Genomic DNA, 18,944 nt, shown 5'->3' on the forward strand with positions numbered 1-18,944 from the left:
GATTGTGATATTGTATAAAACATAGTTTCGGATTGTATAATTTTTCAACAAACAGAATGGGAGTTATGAGATAATGCAGCTGCTTCTTTATAAGGAAATCTTGTGATAAGATGGATCACTTGATCACTTGACATCCCATTACTCATCAATTTGCTCTAGCGGGCGCCAACAATGTCTCCATTTGTCCCTGTCATGTGCTAAGGTAGCCCAATGGTGTCTGCTTGTTCTAGGAACAGATGGGACCCAAAGTAATATGACCAGGGGCTAGAGAGATAATACAATGGTTAAGGCCTTGAGTATGACCAACCTGAGCCCAATTCTTGGCATACCCTGATCTTCTGAGCAATTCCAGGAGTGATCCCTAAGCACAGAGCTAGGAATAAGCTCTGAACACTTCCACAGATAGACCACTGCCCACCACCACCAATCCCCAAAAAGAAAAGAAAAAAAATCACATTTTTCTTGAAAATGAACAGAAAAAAAAGTACTTACAAGGGTTCGAGATCCACTGGAACAATAGTTTCACAAGCTGCTGAGTGAGATTCTGTTGAAAGGTGGGCCAGATCTGAGATGCTCTGGACATGGGCAGGAGCCCTGCCCTTTCTAGTTCTTTTGAATCCATTGGTTGAAAATCCTGAACTCTCTTTGTCAGTGAAATAAAGAGAAACAGTGAGGCAAATAGAATCACTCTCCACAATCATCAAAATCTATATGTATCAACCAAACGGTGATTTAAGAAATTGCATTCGAAATAAATTCCAGATGCTACCTTTGATTATAAAAAACAATGGAGTGAATAGAAAGTGTACAAAATGCATCAACTTTTATAACTAAACCCAAAGACTATAGAGGGGAAAAATATCCTCAGTATTTTTAAGCAATTGCTTGCAATTCTACTGCTTATAAAGACCAATATACATCTCAAACACCTCTATATTGTTATATAACAAAAGATATCACAAGTATACCAATATTTTTCTTTGTACCTTTGAATTCTTCTTGTCAATATTGTTTGACAGGAACCCCAAAGTACATATTTTATGAGTAATGACATTTAATATAATGGAAAATGAGTTTTTAATATTTAGTCTTTTAACCTTTCCTTGCACAACGTGCTTCTTGAAGGAAGACTCATACTTCACTCACCCAGGAAAGTTTCTCTAATCATACATTAGAGAAGTATTTTATAAACTAAAGTTGCCTAATTGGGGTTCCCTCAGTACTTCTGTGAAATTTTAGGTAAATCCAAGTTAAGGATGATTTATACTCTTCTAAAGCTGAAAAACAATAGAGCTGTGTTTTGATATGTATTTCATACTACCTGTCAGTTTTCTTTTGCTCGAGCGGGCCCAGTAACGTCTCCATTGGAGACTTTGTTGTTACTGTGTTTGGCATATCAAATACTCTCGGTAGCTTGCCGGGGTCTCTGAGAGTTTTCTTTTAATTTCACATATATCTGTTTATTTTTTCTGTTGTGGGGGCCCACTTCCCAAGTGGCATTCAGGATGCCTGGGGATGATTCTCAGCCAACTAAGCTAGCAGCAGTTCAGTGCAGAGGCCTAAGAGCTTGGAGGGCCTGAAGAGCACTGTGAGGAAGACCTGGCAATTGCCTGGATCACCCTGGTAGTGCTCAGGGGTCTCCAGTGCCCTTGTCAGTGCTTAAGAAACCTTATGGTGCCAGGTATGGAACAAAGATTGAACCCAGGTACAGCATGCACCCTAACCTTTGTACTATCTTTGGCAAATATATATGCTTATTCGTTTCTTTGTATACTTAAAATTATTTTGAGCTTATCTTACCCATACCTACTTATGATTCAAGTGTAAAATTATATATCACACTTATACCTTCATGGCAATAAGATTAGCAAAAATTAATACTCTATACATATTGAAGTATATACTCATGATCTTTTCCACCTATGCATAGGTTTTTACATGCACAGAGACTCAACACATATGCCTCAAGAATACATACAAAAAGTTAAAAAGAAACAACAAGCAGAATTTTTTGATAGATGTCGCTACTATGGCTACCAATTTTATAAAGTGGATGATACCGAAATCAAGATCTGGTTGTTCACTACTCCGAGGTCAATACTCAAGAGACAAGAGTTGCTACAAGGGGAGAAAAGTAAAAGAAATGTAGTTCTAACACTTACTCAGTATTAGAAATCAGAGAAGATAGTGGCCCCCCCAACCCATCTTATCTGCCAGTTGAGATTTGAGGTGTTTAAGGGGCTGGTGGAGTAAATCAATAAACACAGGAAAGAATGACGGACTCGTGGCATGAAAGTCAGTGGTTTGGTGAAGTCACCGGGATATGTCAACCTATTTTCTGTGAAACTTTAGACAACACCACTATATAACATCTGCTTTGGGTGATCTGTGTGATCCCACTGGGGATAGGGCATCTGTTGTTTGTTCTTTTCCTCTCTTCTGTGATTGGTTCTGACATTAACATGAAACACACAGTTTATAAGAAAAAAAATTAGCTTTAGAAGAAAGTCAAAAACAGAGGGTGTGCAAAGGGTCTAAAAAGTTCAATGAAGAACAAGATTGCCGGCACACTTTTAAATACTTATCTACCTTAATTGCAAAGCAACTACATAAATCTAAAAAATATTGCTGCACTTACTGTGATAAGCACTTCATTTATTGAATTTAATCCAAAAAATCACCCAAATGAAGTAGGTACAATCATTATCTACATTTTACAGAAGAGAAAATGAGGTTTACAAGTAATAACATTAAACATCTAGTCAAATGAAAAAGGGCACTGCCTCTCCCAAAGCCCGAACACTTGCCTTAATTTCTGTTAGTCACTTAATCAACATCTTTCTTAGAGATAATCTAATCAACTTATCTGCTCAGGATTGATAGAGAAATAGAAAGACCATCTCAATGCACATTTTAGTGTTATAATAAGGACAAGAATACATCTTCAGACTCAATGTTTAGTGATTTTATTCTTTAGGATCATCATTCTTGTGTTAAGGCTAAGTAAACTATTGGCATCACTTAAAAACATATCTATTCCAACATGATTCACATATAGACTGTGCTGTGCTATAAGTCCATCAACAATACCAGAATTGTAGAATGCTGCTGTATGCTCAGAACATGTGAAGACTCCATTTTTACTAACATGTAGAGAACAGGCCTTTCAGATAAGTTTTATTTCACTCTGCTGCTGTATAATTCATCCATTCATTCTGTCTTCCCCTCTAATATGGAAAGAATTCACTCTTCAAATTCCACATGAGTGGTTTTCATATTTCTGAATATGGAACACACTTTCAAATACAAACATTTGAGTTACACTGCTGAAGCTAGGAATAACCAACCACAAGCTAATTACACTAGAACCACCTGTGGTGGCTGCAGTTTGTCTCTCCAAGATCTTGCATTTTTCTTGTGGTCTCACTCAGGTCTTGTCACTTTAAATACAACTGTTCATTGCCCTAATTGATGTGAAACGGGTCTTGAGAACAGAGTAGGGAACAAAAATAGTCCCTATCCTCATTTAGTTTCATGTTGGAGATGGGATAAAGTGTCAAATAGATAACTACATACACTATTTTGGTATATCATGGTCCATTTAGTAGAGACACAGACAAACAAATGACAAGCAAATTGAACTACTATGACAGATAAACATTTTCTCTTTCCTTTATGCAATTCGTTGTCCTTTCTAAAGAGTTTAGGCAACATGATTAGTATATTCTGTTCACATTACCAGCAACTACTAAATGCCCTGGAAACACCAGATGTTAACTCCAAAATGAATGGCATCTGGAACATAAGAAACAACACATACAAGAGCAGGGCTAGGCTCTTAAGCATACCCTGGGAGATCTTAAAAGATCTTGGGGAATTTTTAGGACAAGATGAGCAACTGGTACTCCATCAACTTTTTCCTTCTGGGAGTTGTCTAAGGCTTCAATTTTTCACAAAGATGGTTTCTTTCAGAGCCTTTATCAATGCAGAGTACTGTAAGATCTAGTACTATGATCAGATGGTTGCAGAGAGGCATTGGCAAGTTACTGGAAAAATTCTTATCTAAGTGCTCAATCATTAAAGTCAATTGAATTCTCATCAATGCAAGAAACAGAGATTAAAAAGTCAGATGCGGAGTTCTGCAGCATTAGATACGGGTGGTGCATCACTGACAGAATGAGTTCTGTCTCAATGGCATAGAAATAATGGTCTGCAGTTCATTTTCTTATTTTTTTAGTTGCATGGTTGCTTTAAAACTTAGACCTGTCTTTGGAAAATTAATAGCAATTAAACGCCCTTCAAAGGACAAAACAGAGACTTCTCTTCCTAAAAGATTTTATGGATTTATTATCCTGGACGGAGATATAGGTTTTCATTCACATTTGATAAAGGGGTGGTGACTTTCATATAACTTTGCTATTCACAGCACTATTTTCCACCAGAAAACTAATAAAATAATTACACAATTAATAAAAAAAAACTTCCCCCAATTCATCCTAATGTGGATAAAAATTCTAAGGAAAGCCAATAACCACATTTTTACCTTTTTGGGGGGTGGGGAATAATGGAACATTGTTTCTGTTTTTAGCCGAAGTTAGGTTGGCAAAGAAATTCTCAACTTTGATTGCATAGAGCATTGGCATTTGGTATGACATGGATATGACATTTAATGTCCCATGACTTGAATATTAATAGAGGGGAGAGTTAGAAAGAACTGTCCTGGGGGCAAAACCAGACTTCTATTTTTCTTTAGACGTTCATTGCTTTTCTGCTCTCATCTCAGAAGGGATTATACTGCCCGAACAGCTGTAGGCAAACCTCCCTTCCCACTCAGCAACAGTTCTGAGCAAGAGTTTATATAATATTTTCTACAGAATTTTCATAATTACAGTTAATATTGTGGGTCATTTTAAGAAAAATTTAACAGTGAACTCTTACCACTTTTTTCCTTATATGTTGCCATAACAACATTATGTTCATAAGTAACTCTGGAGAATAGCATAAATCACCCGGGCTTATAATCACTTATAACTTCATCTTACCAATGAAAAAATATTTCAGTGATTCACTTATTTCCTGTTCCTAAGTTTTCCATCATTAGTTTGATGTATGGTGAAAGAGTTTTATTTTGATACTTTTTGATGGTGTTAATATTTGCATTGAGGAATCAGACACAACACTAATAACTTCTTGGAAAATGTAAGGGGGTTAACATCAGAGGATTTATGGGAGAGAATGGGACCCTTACTCTTAAACTAAGACTAGAAGCGGGTAAACTTGACAAAGATAAAATTTTGGATTCTACTATCATTATAATTCATTTTTCCTTTATATAATAGATGATCCTTGTTTGGAGATATGCATATACGTATCACTTAATCACTTAATCCCCGTTATTCATCGATTTATTCGAGCGGGTGCCAGTAACGTCTCCATTCATCCCGGTTGCGTGCTAGCGTAGCCCAATGGTATCTGTTCGTTTTAGGAACATGTAGAGCCTCAAACCGATCATTTAGGGTCTTGACGAAGAAGTCTGACCATCTTATAGGTGGGCGTCCACGTGATCTTTTGATGTCTCGTGGAATCCAATCAGTAATGGCTCTAGTCCAGCGGTTGTCTGTAAACCTCATTACATGTCCAGCCCATCTGATTTTTGATGTCTTGGCAAATGAGACAGCGTCTCTGATTCTTGAGCGTTGACGAAGATCAGAACTCCGGATTCTATCTCTCATTTGAGTGAATCGTGATATTCCAAGCATAGTTCTTTCGATTCCTCTTTGAGAGACCCGAATAGTGTTCTCATCCTGTTTTCGTAGGGTCCAGGTCTCTGAGGCATATGTTAATGCAGGAAGAATAGTGGAATCAAAGAGATGTGCTCGTAGCTGGAGGTTCTTTGTCCTTTTAGTTATTTCTTCAATGTTCTTGAAGGCATTCCAAGCTGCTCTCTTCCTCCTGCGTAACTCAGGTGCCAGGTCATTCATCATGTTGATTTCTCGACCTAAGTATATATAACTGTTGCATTCGGAGATGGTGGTTCCGTTGAGAGCGAATGGAGCGTCAGGAACAAGGCTGTTTCTCATAAACATTGTCTTCGTAAGATTCAGCTGTAGTCCGACCTTTCCACACTCACGGTCAAAGTCCGCCAGCATTTGTGCCGCTTGGCTGATGTTTGGTGTTATTAGAACGATGTCATCAGCAAAGCGGAGGTGGTGTAGTTGCCGACCATCTATCTTCACTCCCATGTTTTCCCATTCTAGTCGTCGCATGATGTTCTCGAGGGTGGCACTGAAGAGTTTTGGTGAAATGGTATCACCCTGCCGAACCCCTCTCTTGATATGGATGATTACATCTTTGTAGAATGGTGAGATCTTGGTAGTGAATCCGCAATAGAGTTCACGAAGGATCCTGATGTATTGAGTTTGTACGCCCTGATTGGCTAGGGCTTCCATGACCGCTTCCGTCTCAACAGAATCAAAGGCCTTCTTTAAATCAATGAACGTTAGACAGAGCGGCATCTTGAACTCCCGAGATACCTCAATGAGCTTGGTTATTGTGTGGATATGGTCAATGGTACTGAATCCTTTTCGGAATCCAGCTTGTTCACATGGTTGTCCTTCATCTAGTGTTCTGCTAATCCTATTCAGGATGACTCGAGTGAATAGTTTGTAGATGACAGACAATAGGCAGATTGGGTGATAGTTGCCAATGTCGTGGATGTCTCCTTTCTTGTATAGTAGTACAGTCTTGCTGGTTTTCCATTGGGATGGAACCTTGCATTCAGACAGGTAGCGTGTGAAGAGTCGAGCTAATGTATTGATGAGTACTGATGGTAAGTTCTTCAGGTGTTCAGGTCTGATCTTGTCTGGGCCAGGTGCTTTTTGTTTCTTTACCGACGAGATGGCATGTTGGATTTCAGAAGGGAGAACATTGGGAACGACATATCCATCATGTGGTATGTGGTATGTGGGCAAGTGGATGTGGCTATTAAAGAGATCTGAGTAGAAGTCATGAATAATCTTCTCCATTGCCCTTCTGGAAGATGTGATAGATCCATCATGATGTCGGAGGGCAGTCATCTTGGTTTTATAGTTGGTGAAGGACAGGCGGGCATTACGAATGTTTTTCCCAGCTTCTGCTGCATCTACCAGTACTGCTGCTCTCCTGTTTTTGAGGTCATCCTTGATGGCTTTTCTGCACTGTTTTGCCAGTTCGGACGTTTGCTTGTGGTTGCCTGAGGCACGTGCCACGCCACGTTGGCGAATAAGTTCAAGAGTGTTCGAAGAAAGACGGTTTTTTGTGGTTATCTCTCTCTTGGCATTCCTTGCACAATCATGGAGGTGCTGAATCATTCGATCGTATTCCTCATCAATGTTGTCAATGACGGCATCTTCCCATGTTGCTGCAACAGAGCCAAAGAGTTCCCAGTTGGTGGTTGTTCTGGGAGTCTTCTTCTTAAACCTTGCATTCTTTTCTCCTCATTCTGTGAGGTAGAATTTTGCACGAAGAAGACGGTGGTCTGATCCCGTTTGGAATTTTGGGACAACAGCAACATCGGTTAGGCAAAACCGCCGATTTAATATGATGTGGTCTATTTCATTGTGGAACCGTCCATCGGGAGACTCCCATGTCCAACGTTTAGATTCAGCCTTTTGGAATTGTGAGTTACCATGGAAGGTTTTGGTTGACATGATGAACTCAGACAGTCTGTCACCCTGTTCATTCCATTCCAGGCCATGGGTTCCGATGTGGAGTTCATCGACTGATCTTCTTGGTCCTATCTTGGCATTAAAATCACTGACAATGATCTTGTAGAAGGTGTGATCTTCTTTATAGAATTTCTCCAGCTCCATGTAGAATTTCTCAGTTTCTTTTTCACCATAACTGGATGTTGGTGCGTGATCTTCTTTATAGAATTTCTCTAGCTCCATGTAGAATTTCTCAGTTTCTTTTTCACCATAACTGGATGTTGGTGCATAGACAACAAAGATAGAAACTGCCGGTAGTGAGCCACATTTATTCAAGTGTAATCGTCCGATTCGGGTTGTTAGGCATTCAAATGAATCAGTGCTTGTGACTAAGTTTGTGTTGACAAGGATACCGACACCACCGACGCCTCTTTTATCACATGTTCCAAGGAACAGTTCTTCTCCAGTGTCGAAAACAGCATGATGGGATTGATGCCTTCTCGTTTCGGTCAGACCAATGATGTCGTACTTGATCTTTCATGCTTGTACCATAAGGTCTTCAATGGATGCAGCAGATGCCAGCGTACGAGCATTAAAAGTACAGACAATCATTTTTGTTTTTCTGCGTTTTGGCAGCCCATGTCTGCCTTGGTGTTTTATCAGCTTCTCCTTCCATATCCTTCTCGACTCTGCATAATCAGGGTTAGGGAAATGAGATCCATTTATTACTGGATTTGGCATATCAATTTGGTCTGTTTGGCATAGACCACGGATAGCTTGCCAGGCTCTACCGTGTGGGTTGGATATTTAAGGATATTTAAGGTATCCTGAAAATTTAGAGAAAATTAAATAAATAGTCACGCGGCCGCATTCGCGGGAGCTTGTTGTGATAATCTTTGGATCCTGGCCTTTGTTGGGGTTACACGGCAGTTGGAGGGTGTAACTGTCTAGCTACTGACAGGTCCAGTCCCAAACCGTGCAGGCTTAGAGATCTCAGTCCCGGGTCCCACACACCTGGGTTCCTCTGCCAGTTCGGTTATGTCTGAGGCTTATCCAAGTGTGTGGAGAGTGGCTCCAGTAAAGCCTTGGTTCAGCTGTTGGGCCCTGGCGAGGATAGTCAGACACAGGGTAGGAGACTCTGCCTTGTGCTCTCCCGGGAGCTTGTTGTGATAATCTTTGGATCCTGGCCTTTGTATATATATATATTCCTTTTCCTATATTTAACTTTTGGGTGGAGCGATAGCACAGCAGTAGGGCATTTGCCTTACAAGCGGCCAACGTGGCCGACCCGAGTTCGATTCCTCCACCCCTCTCGGAGAGCCCGGCGAGCTACCGAGAGTATCTAGCCCGCATGGCAGAGCCTGGCAAGCTACCCGTGATGTATTCGATATGCCAAACACAGTAACAACAAGTCTCATGATGAAGATGTTACTGGGCCCTCTCGAGCAAATCGATGAACAATGGGAGGACTGTAACTGTGACTGTGAACTTTCGGGTTCCACATTGAATTTGTGTATTATGATACATGAATAAAAGGTATTGGTTGAAAGTTAAAATTTGGGGACTACAGAGACAGGGCTGGAGTGATAGCACAGCAGGTAGGGCATTTGTCTTGCACACAGCCTACCCGGGTTTGATTTCTACATCCCTCTTAGAGAGCCCGGCAAGCTACGGAGAGTATCCCACCCACACGGCAGAGTCTGGCAAGCTCCCCGTGGCGTATTCAATATACCAAAAACAGTAACAACAAGTCTCACAATGGAGATGTTACTGGTGCCCACTGAGCAAATCAATGAACAATGGGAGGACAGTGCTACAGTGTTAAAGAGACAGTACAGCAGGTAAGGTGCTTGCCTTGTACACAGCAGATCTGGGTTTGATCTCAGACACACTATCTAGTACCTCGAGCCCACCACAAGTGATTTTTGAATCCAGAAACAGGAATAAGCTCTGAGCGTGGCAGGTTATGACCCAAAACTCAAAAGAAAAAAAAAGTTCCCATATTATAATTCTCAAAGTGTCACAGCCTTTATCATTCAGAATAAACTGCCTTTTAGGGTAATTGACCCTAAATTTCAATTTCTTTTTTTAAAAAATCTTTTTTGTGCCTAATTATATCCATAGAGAGTTGAATATTGTCATTGTCATTATAAACAGGATCTTAAATGAGCAGAACAGATGCTAATTGAAGCACTATACATTATTTTGAGGGGAAACAATAAATGCATTACAAAGCGCTAACAAGATTTTACAATTATACCTGGCAAATAGTTCAAGTCACTGTTCTTACTTCATTGCTAAAATCACCATTGTATATGTTCAAATATTTGTGATCTATCTTAATGATCACATTTGTCTGAAATGCATAAATGCTAAAAAAATGCTTGCTGACTCAGTGATTAGGTAAATGATGAATGAATGCTTATATACATTTTTGTACCAGCTATTTTAGTAATTTATATTGTCATCATTGATATCATTGTGTCACATTTCCTTCTGAATCATCAGAATGGCTATCGCCTAAGTATTAATTATGTGCTAGGCTTCTGGTCATCTGTTTTAGAGATGTATTCGGTCATTATAACAACACTGTAGAATGACTGTTATTATTATTATTATTATTATTATATATTCATGTTTCAAAATTGGGTATTGGATAATTTTCCCCATTCTGTGAGCTGTCTCTGAATCTTGGTCACCATTTCTTTTTTATTTATTTATTTATTTATTTATTTTTATCAGGTTGGAGCGATAGCACAGTGGTAGGGTGTTTGCCTTGCACACAGCCGGCCTGGCCAAGCCGGGTTTGATTCCTCCGCCCCTCTTGGACAGATAAGCAAGCTGCTGAGAGTATCTTGCCTGCATGGCAAAGCCTGGCAAGCTACCCATGACGTATTCAATATGCCAAACACAGTAACAAGTCTCATGATGGAGATGTTACTGGACCCACTCGAGCAAACCAATGAACAACGAGAGGACAGTGACAGTGATTTTTATTAATTTTCTTGAATCACTGTGAGATAGTTATAACCTTTCTTTTGAGGTGCAAAAGTTTCTTAGTTTAATGTAGTCCCATATGTTTATCTTTGCTTTCACTTGCTTGGTCAGTGGTGTTTCATCTTTGAAGATGCCTTTAGTTTCAATGTCATGCCTATGTTTTTCTCCATGTAACCTATAAATTCAGATCTGATATTGAGGTTTTAATCCATTTTAATATAACTTTTGTCCCTTTTTTATGTAGCTGTCCAGTTTTACCAGCACCACATTTTGAAGAGGCTTTCCTTACTCCACTTCACATTTCTTGCTGCTTTGTAAAAGACTAAGTGATCATATATTTGAGGGTCTATGTCAGATTTTCAACTCTATTCCATTTGTCTGCAGGTCTATCTCTATTCCAATAGCATGCTGTTTTAATTACTACTGCTTTGTAATACAGTTTGAAGTTGGAGAAGATGGTGCCTCCCATCATATTTTTCCCAAGGATTGATTTAGCAATTAGTGGGGTTCCATTGTTACATATAAATCTCAGGAGTGTTTCGTCTATTTCTTTGAAAAATCCTTATAGGGACAGCACTGAAACTGTACAATGCTTTGGGGAGTATTGCCATTTTGACAATGTTAATCTTTCCAATTTTGAGCAAGGGATGCATCTCAATTTCCTTGTGCCCTCTTATTTTCTGAAGTAGTATTTTATAGTTTTCTTTATATGTTCTCTTTACCCTCCCCAATCATGTTCAAGCTTTTCCAGAAAATTGAAGAAACAGAAATACTTCCAAATAGTTTCTATGAGGCAAATATCACCCTAAAGCTAAAAGCAGACAGAGGCACCACAAAAAAAAGAGAATTGCAGGCCAATATCCCTGATGAACAGAGATGCAAAGATCATTAACAAAATACCAGCAAGACTCATCAAAAAGATCATACACCACAACAAAGTGGGATTCATCCCGGGGATGCAAGGTTGGTTTAACATTCACAAGTCAATCAACGTAATTCTTCATGTCATTTAAAGAAAATATAAAAACCATATAATTATATTGATAGATGGCATATAATGCATTTGAGAAGATCCAGCACCCATTCCTGATGAAAATTCTCAACAAAATGGGAGTTCAAGGAATTTTCTTCAATGTAGTCAAAGCTATCTACCAAAAGTCATAGCAAACATTCTCAATAGGGAAAAAGTAATACACACACCTGAGTTTAAGATGTCGAATCAACAGGTTAGGGGTGGTGTCTAGCAAGAGAGGCAGTTCCAGAGTCCTCCTGTCTTTAAAACCTGGCATAGAATGTTTCAAAATGCCTCCAAAGGTATTTACTGCTTTGACTCAGTAGCTTAATCCGAAATCAACCACTATTAGCATGGGGGCTAGGAGGAGCAATTTCGAAAGAGTTTTCCAAAACTTTCTTCTAATAGTTGATATTTTGCTTTCTTTAGCTCTTTGTCGCTGTGGTTACTAAATATAAATTCTGATTTATCCACTGGGTGCTCACAAAGCTTTAAAGAGGTTCACAACCTTTAAGAAGTTCGGAGCTCTCCCTGGGGGAAAACATGGGCTTTGGCCTGGCTGCTTACTCTGGGGCAATGGAAATAAAGTAGGTCCTTCAGCTTGTAGGAAACTTGAAGTGCATCTCAAATTCCCAATGTAAGAACCATCCTGCCCCCTAGTGGTAGCGATGTCTGTCACTATCCTCGGTCCTGAAATATCAGTGACGATTCAAGACTCTTCCTTCTCATTATTCTGGGACCCGAGTTGAGATCTCTGAGTTGTTTTATTGATTAGTCCTTATTTTCTCTATTTTGACTAACATCAGAATTAATTTTGTGTTATTATTAATAGTTTAATTTTGTGTAATTATTATGGTACAGTAACTTTTCTTATACTTGTTATTTTTATCTGGAAAGATAAAACTGGAAAGAAAATGGAAAAACAAGTATTTTGGGGGGATCCCCCCACTTTTGCAATCTAGACCTAAAATCTAGCTCTTGTTGCTAAAAGCAGTTGCAACTGTCCCAATTAAAAATTATGAAATAGTTATACTTCATTGGTGATGGAGTGAAAGTACAACCAGTAGGGTGTTTGTCTTAAATGTAACCGACCTAGGTTCAGTTCCTGCCATCCCAGGTGGTTCTGAGAAGCACCGCCAAGAGTAATCCCTAAGCTCAGAGTCAGGAATAAGCCCTAAGCACTAACAAGTAGGTGTGATCCAGAAGCCAAATAATAATTATTATTTGGCTTCTGGATCACAGAATACAATATATTATTTTATAATAATTATTATTATATAATAATATTAATTATTATATTATAAGAATTATTATATTATATATAATAATTATTATTATATATTAGAAAAGCAGAATCACAGTTTTAAATTAAGTCTAACCATGTCTAAATTTGAATTCTAGTATTTTTTAAATCTGGGTAACTTTTAGGAACTTTCCTACCAATTTGTTTTTTCATCCTTAAGAATAGTAGTATCAAACTCAGAGAGTCCTGAAAAAAACTTAAATTGAGGAAAGCTCTTAAAATGTTTTGGACAAGGCTGGAGAAATAATACAGGTTTTAAGGTACTTGTTTTGAATGCAGCAGACTCTGGTTCAATCCCTAGCACAGCATATGCTCTGCCAAGCATGCCAGGGGTGCCTCTGAGCAAAATCCAAGAATAAACTCTGAGCAAATCTTGGTGTGGCCCCGAAGCAAAAAAGTTAAATAAGGAGCAGGAGCAATAGTAAGAAGGGTAGGGCACTTGCAACCCATCTTGTCCCCAGAGCACCACCAGGAGTAATTTCTGAGTGATGTGTGAATGATTTCTTGAGCATCGTGAAGTAAGGTACACCAAGACTACATACATTAACATCGTTGTAAATACATTACCTTAACTATAATAAATATTTTAAAATTTGAAAAATTAAATGTTTACTACAGATTCTGACTTCCAATATGTATGCAAGTTACTAGATGCTACTGTGTTTTGAAGCAGCTATTTTTATTATAGTTGATATTTATAATTATTATAGCACTGTAGCACTGTCCTCCCGTTGTTCATCGATTATGCTAGAGAGGGCCCAGTAATGTCTCCATCGTGAGACTTGTTACTGTGTTTGGCATATTGAATACATCACGCGTAGCTTGCCAGGCTTTGCCGTGTGGGCAAGAAACTCTCATAGCTTGCCGGGCTCTCTGAGAGGGGCCCAGGAATTGAACTTGGGTCGCCCGGGGTCTGCTGCATGCAAGGCAAACACCCTACCTGCTGTGCTATTGCTCCAGCCGTATAACAAAAATCTGCTTATTCTAGTTAAATGCTTGAGAAAAATCCATGGAATTGTTCACTATCCATTTTCTAATTTTTTTACTTTATTATTAAATAAGACCTACAGTAAACATAATACCTAAATCATATGCTCTCAGCAAACTTCCCCAATCATTGCAATTTGTACTCTCACCCAAGTTTGATAAAATGTTTTTATTTCTGGAATCCGTGCCTCCTACAAAGCACTGTTCATCCATAAAACTTTTTAAATAATTCAGTCATAAATAAAAGTTTTTCTACAGGAGATTTTTTTGCCTTTTTTGGCCCAAAAAGTAAAGTCGAATAAATACTATGTAGCATAAGGTGATCGTCTCTCTGTCTTAACTGTAGAAAATATATAGCTAAACTCAGTTCCTAATAGTAGTAATGAATTTTTCTTAAATTCCCCATGTAACCTGATCCCTTGTTCTTTAAAATTATCTTTATCCTATTTCGCCATGAGTCAAGCTATTTTGTCCTTTGATGAACTGCCTAATAAAGATGACTTATTTATTTTATAATTCTTAATCTATTTTGTATTAAATTTTGTTAGTTGATATAAATATTTTAATGTAGATTGATGACATGACCTGGACACATAAATAAACCATAGTTCTAATTAAACTATACCAAATAACAAGCATATTTGAAGAATTGTCTTTGGAAAATTTGCAGCAAATCTTATATTCTCTGGATAACATAAACCAGGACTTAAAAATTAGATCAACATTGTTCATTTAATATTATCTCATATGTAAATATTACTTTATAAAGAAAAATACTATAAGAAAAGTATCTGGTAAGGTTAAGATTCAGAATGTCTATACCTTTAAAAGTTTTTTAGTCTTTTTCCCTTTACCATGAGAAAGAATGGTGATTATTGAATGAGGTCAATTAAAGGAGTCCGCTACATAGCAACCACTCAAAATTGCTAGCTGCTGTAATGACTATAATGGCATTATAATAATAGCTACTTTTATTGTTACGTTTACTGCGAGTATCCTCCTGTGACCCTACTATTCAACATAAGAAAACAAAACAGCACCGGTAGTTCTTGTACTAGTTTGTGGCCAACTATTAAGCATACAATGCTTGCTCATCTGTATGCCCAGTTTTTACCTCTGCAATCAGATTGCAGGCAGAGGTTTTTAATTGTCATTTTATTTTATTCTGTTTTCTTCTGTACTGTCAGTACCTAGTACAACTCTTGATCCTTAATATATTTTCAATCTGTGGATAGCTCATCACGGTTGACTACTTGGAGTAGTACTTAGTGGGAGGTGGGATTATTCAACCTAGAATTTTAAATGGTAACAAAAAGGTAGGCTGACATTACTCAAGTACATCTTTGGAATGCTCAAGTCCACTTTAATATAATTACTAATCATAATTGCAAATACAAAAAAGTGATTTTTAAGATCAATGTCAAAATTCTCCATCTAAAGTTGATGACTGGGTGGAGAATCTGAATCTGAATAGATACTTTCCCAGAGAAGACATACATATATACATACAGGCATTTGAAGATTACTTAACATCATTAATCATCAGGGCAAGACAAACCAGAATCACAGTGAGATATCATCTCATATCTGTTATTATAATTATAATTAAAAAGACAAAAATAAGAAGTACTGGTGATGATACCAAGAAAAATTAACCCTACACATTACTGGTTAATTTTTATACTGGGAATATAAATTGGCACAACCATTATATGGAAAATAGAATGGAAACGCTTTATAAAATTAAACATAGAACTGCCATATGATCAAAGTATTCAATTCTTGGTATTTATGCAAAGAAAATGAAAACTCTAACAAAGTAAAGTCATCATATTGTTATCCACATTAATTAAGATAGAAAAGCACCATAAGTGTTCAACAGTGAGTGAAGAAGATGGGTGTGTATGCCCACCCTCTTTATTTATATAAACACGCACAATGGAAAACTACTCCAATGTTTAAAAAATAAATCTATCATGTGCAACAGCACACATGAACCTTGGGGGAGCAATGCCAAGCGTTGAAAAATTTTAACGAAAAACAATATATTGTGTGATTTCAATATATGTGTAATTTAAACAACAAAACAAATATACAACGAAATAACAAAAACTCTATGTACACCAGGAAATAGAAAGATAGTTGTCAGAAGTAATGGAGTTTTAAGGTGAGCAAAATCGGTTAAAGGATTCAGAGGATACGTCCTAAAAGCTAACTATGTCTAGTGATTCATGGTAACAGATTTCTTATGTGATCATTACATAGCGTATGCAAATACTGAGTCATTATACACCTAGACCCAATACCATGATTTACATCTTTTATTGCTCAAAATATAAGAACTAAAAGGTAAAGGTAAAGGTAAAGGCCCTCCCGTTGATCATCGATTTGCTCGAGCGGGCCCAGTAACGTCTCCATCGTGAGACTTGTTACTGTGTTTGGCATATCGAATACATCACGGATAGCTTGCCGGGCTCTGCCATGCGGGCGAGATACTCTCGGTAGCTTGCCGGGCTCTCCGAGAGGGGCGGAGGAATCGAACTCGGGTCGGCCATGTTGGCTGCGTGCAAGGCAAACGCCCTACCTGCTGAGCTATCGCTCCTGGAGCGATAGCACAGCGGGTAGGGCATTTGCCTTACAAGCGGCCAACATGGCCGACCCGAGTTCGATTCCTCCGCCCCTCTCGGAGAGTCCAGCAAGCTACCGAGAGTATTCGATATGCCAGACACAGTAACAACAAAGTCTCCAATGGAGACGTTACTGGGCCCGCTCGAGCAAGAACTAAAAAATCCTGATAAATATCAGTGTGCCTGAGAAAAATCCTTCTGTTATTAGCAATAGGTTGATCCTACAAACTTCAGCTATACAAGCAGGAAGTCTATGTTTGTTAAAAAAGAAAAAAGGCAACAAACTGTAGTTGATAATGTTCACAGTTCACAGTACATCTTGCCTTATCACTTTCTTCCTATTGATTAACTCTTGTGGTTTTCTTGCTGTTCTCCTGGAAATGGCCATTCATTACATCAGAGTTCTTAGTAAACCTTCGTCTGTAACTTCAAAAAGTCCACATCATATGACTATAGAAACCCATCTACTTCATTGCTTAGGTGAAAATGTGCCTTTCGCTCCAGCTCTACCATACACTCTCTTGGGAGACCTTTGTTAAATACTTCTCTCCACTCATCTGGTTTGCTTATCTGTAAAACAAGACAGAGAAGTAAGTGACTTATGTGGATTTTGTGAAGATGATATAGAATTAGCCACATAAACTGCCAAGCACATAGTTAATTTTCAGTCAATATGGGTTATTACTAAATATCCCTTATTTAGCACTGCAAATCTCTTTTTCTTAAAGTTTCTGGGTATTAAGCCTGACTCAACTAAGCTTTGAAAAAAATTTCTTTTATGGCTCTCTTAACAATGTTTTGGGATTTGGTTTCCTTGGTTTATTTTCTATTTGTTTTTTGACCTCTCAAGAGGGTCCAAAGGCTACAGAGAGATGTTTGGCCATTTTTCTGGTTAGACTTGTTAGAGCCTGGGGATATGGTAGTGCTGGATGAGAAAGAGCACTGTAAGGGCCAGTGTGGGGCCTGCATAGTTTGGGGCCATTCAAGGCTATAAGGCTGAAGGTATAAAGGGCAGGGGTTGGGGGTAGCGCAAGATGTTGTGTGGGTATAAGAAAGGAACGTGCCCTTGTGTTACTGTATCCCTGGCCTCTTAACATTGTCCTTCATCCCCTCGCTACAAATCCCTACAAATGTAGATAATGTGAAACCATAGCCAAAACAAATGTATCTTAAGTTGTGAAGTGGGGCTGATTGTTTATAAAATAATGTCTGAATTATGGCAAAATTGTTAAATATTTTCACAGCCTAGGCCAGGATGAGAGAATACTATGGCAGGTAAGGTACTTGCCTTGCATGCAGCCAATCTAGGTTCGATCCCCAGCATCATATATGGTCACCCAAGCACTTCTAGGAGTAAGCCCTAAGTGCAGACCTAGGAGTACCCCCGATCATGCAAGGTGTGGTCCAAAATTCATATAAATATATATATATATACAATTGCATATGTATATGTGTATATATGTGTGTGTGTGTGTGTGTGCGTGTGTATTCAGCCCTTTGTCTCACAACAGAGGATATTATATAATACAATGTGGCTTTCTTTCTATCCTGAGTCCAAACTCACTGAAAACTTCTACATACAATACAAAGTATATTTACTCTAACAGATCACTGAAGCCATATCTGGAAGATGTTAAAAAGATTTTATTAAAGAGAGCTGAAACAGTCGGCAGTCCCACTAGCATTGAAGGAGAGTCCTTTTCTCCCCCACATCCATGCCAACACCAGTTGCTTTTGTTCTTTTGGATGTGTGCCAGTCTCTGCTGTGAGATGATATCTCATTGTTGTTTTGATATGCATCTCCCTGATGATTAGTGATGAAGAGCATTTTTATGTGCTATTTGGCCATTCGATTTCTTCTTTGAGGAAGTTTCTGTTCATTTCATCACCCCATTTTCTGATGGGGTTGGAAATTTTCTTCTTGTGGAGTTCAACCAATGTCTTATAAATCCTTGATACCAACAACTTATCGGATGGGTATTGGGTGAATATTCTTTCCCATTCTGTGGACTGTCTTTGTATTCTGGTCACTGTTTCTTTAGAGGTACCAAAGCTTCTTATTTTATCTGCACTTGTATTTTCATTGCAACACTATTTACAATAGCCAGAATCTGGAAAAAACCCGAGTGCCCGAAAACAGATGACTGTTTAAAGAAACTTTGGCACATCTACACAATGGAATACAATGCAGCTGTTTTAAAAGATGAAGTAATAAAATTTACATATAAGTGGACCAACATGGAGAGTATCATGTTAAGTGAAATGAGTCAGAAAGAGAGGGAGAGACATAGGAAGATTGCACTTATTTGTGGAATATAGAGTAACAAAATGGG

Source organism: Sorex fumeus, unplaced genomic scaffold, assembly GCF_029834395.1.
Source record: "Sorex fumeus unplaced genomic scaffold, SorFum_2.1 ptg000056l, whole genome shotgun sequence".
In the NCBI taxonomy this organism is placed as follows: Eukaryota; Metazoa; Chordata; class Mammalia; order Eulipotyphla; family Soricidae; genus Sorex; species Sorex fumeus.